The following is a 1,919-nucleotide window of genomic DNA, read 5'->3' on the forward strand; positions in this document are numbered from 1 at the left end:
AATTATATTTTCTTCCAAACTACTCTGGCTCAAGGAGGGAAAATAGAATAGTGATTAAGTCCTGGCGTAGGCCTGAGTTCCAGCTGTGATTCATCCTGGCCATGTGGTGTTGGGAAAGCTTCCCCTCACCTCTGATTCCTGATTTCCTCACCTCTAATTCTAGTCTAGCACTACTTTACCTCATCGAATGATTATGAGGATTAAATTAAAAGTGTCATGGGTAAAGACCTGACCCACAAGCTCTCAAGCAATTTATCATATTCTGACAAGATGTTAACATTGCTGTATGTTTTATATATTTTCTACCCTAAGGAGTCTCTAAGCTCCATCAGAGTCACGTGTCTTATTTACTTGTGTTTATATCCATTACCACCCATTTTAGTGCTTTGCAAATCTTAGCTACCCAGGCAGTGTTGACTGATGGCTGGTGTTTTAATCAATATAAATGGTTTTTGCAGAAGGAAGGGAGCTGTATCCTAGAGATGGATAGGCTACAGACATATCCACTCTCTTTGGGTTGGTATATGACATATGTGGCCATGGTATGGTACATACAGTAGAAAGCAAATAACCTCAGCAGTTTGAGTGGCTCTTGCCTCGGCTGTGACAGAGAGGGGAGTGAAAAACGCAGATGGCAAAGATGAAAGGGTCTAGTATGCCTTTAAGAAGCAGTTTAACACGCAGATTTTTCTGGTTTATTCATGTCAATGAAAAAGCGGGACAAATATTTGCTCCCAGAATGCTCAGCATGTAAACCTGGGGATCTCCTGGGATCTGAGGAGGAGTGGAGACCTGGAAGTTGTTTCAGGCTTGAGTGATTAGTTGCCAGAGCCTAAAGGAGAGATGCTTCTGTTAATGTGTAGTTATAAGAGTATTTGGCAGGGGGTAGTAATGTATTACCATGGTGATTACAAGACTAGCAAGTTTCAAGGAGTAAGACATTTGACCCGGCCCTATAACCAGTGACTAAGGTAGGATCCCTTTGTTATATCTGGGAATGTGACAAGAAAAATCATAGAATATGCTTGTTTGGCAAAGTATCCTGGATTGGACAGAGATAGATTACTTAACTGATGCTGAAATACAGCCAGACCCATAGTTGGGCATCATGAGTCACTCAGTCTTACATTGAACTCTTCATGATTTTCCTATCCCACTTGGTACACTCATACCAAGGTAATACCTCTCCCTGCTGCCTTCCAGAGTAATTCCCTCTCCTGTGGACTGGCTATATATATCACATTCACTCATTCTACAAACAATGTCTGTGCATCTACTCAGAACCAAGTACGATTGTAGGTAATATAGTTACTTAGGATAAAACACACAGTTTCTGCCCTCAGAAAACAGGGAGATCCACCAGGCAAGATAGACAAGAGAAGAGTCAGAAGCATAATAAATGCAATGATACAGCTATGCATAATACACTGTGGGCAGAAGTGCAGCTAATCCAAACAGCTACAGGTCAGAGAAGCCTCCTTAGACAAGTCCTTCTGCACTGAGTTTTGTAAGATGCGGAAGTAAGTACTGGCCGGAGGAAGGCAGAAAGAAAGAACATTTGCATAGCGGGTACTACACATACCAAGGCAGGAAGGGGTAAGTGCATGTTCCAGCCTGAAATTCATTGGCTATAACTACATCTCAGAGCATAAGAGAAGAGCTAGGCAGACACAGAGGCCAGACCAGGAATGCCATGTGTGCCCTGCTACAGGGAATGGGCTTGATGCTGTTTTCAGAAAGACTAAGGAGGAAAAATGAACAGAATTTGATTAGATATCCCAGTAAAAGGCTGGAAAGAAGCTGGAAGGTAGTAATAGGGAAGAAGATAATTCAGGGGGAAAATAAATTTTGTTTGATCAGGGTAACGTTGTGGTACTTGGGAAATGTTCAGATGAAGACAAATAGAGAGTTGGGTGTTA

The sequence above is a fragment of the Myotis davidii genome, unplaced genomic scaffold (assembly GCF_000327345.1).
Source record: "Myotis davidii unplaced genomic scaffold, ASM32734v1 scaffold361, whole genome shotgun sequence".
Lineage (NCBI taxonomy): Eukaryota > Metazoa > Chordata > Mammalia > Chiroptera > Vespertilionidae > Myotis > Myotis davidii.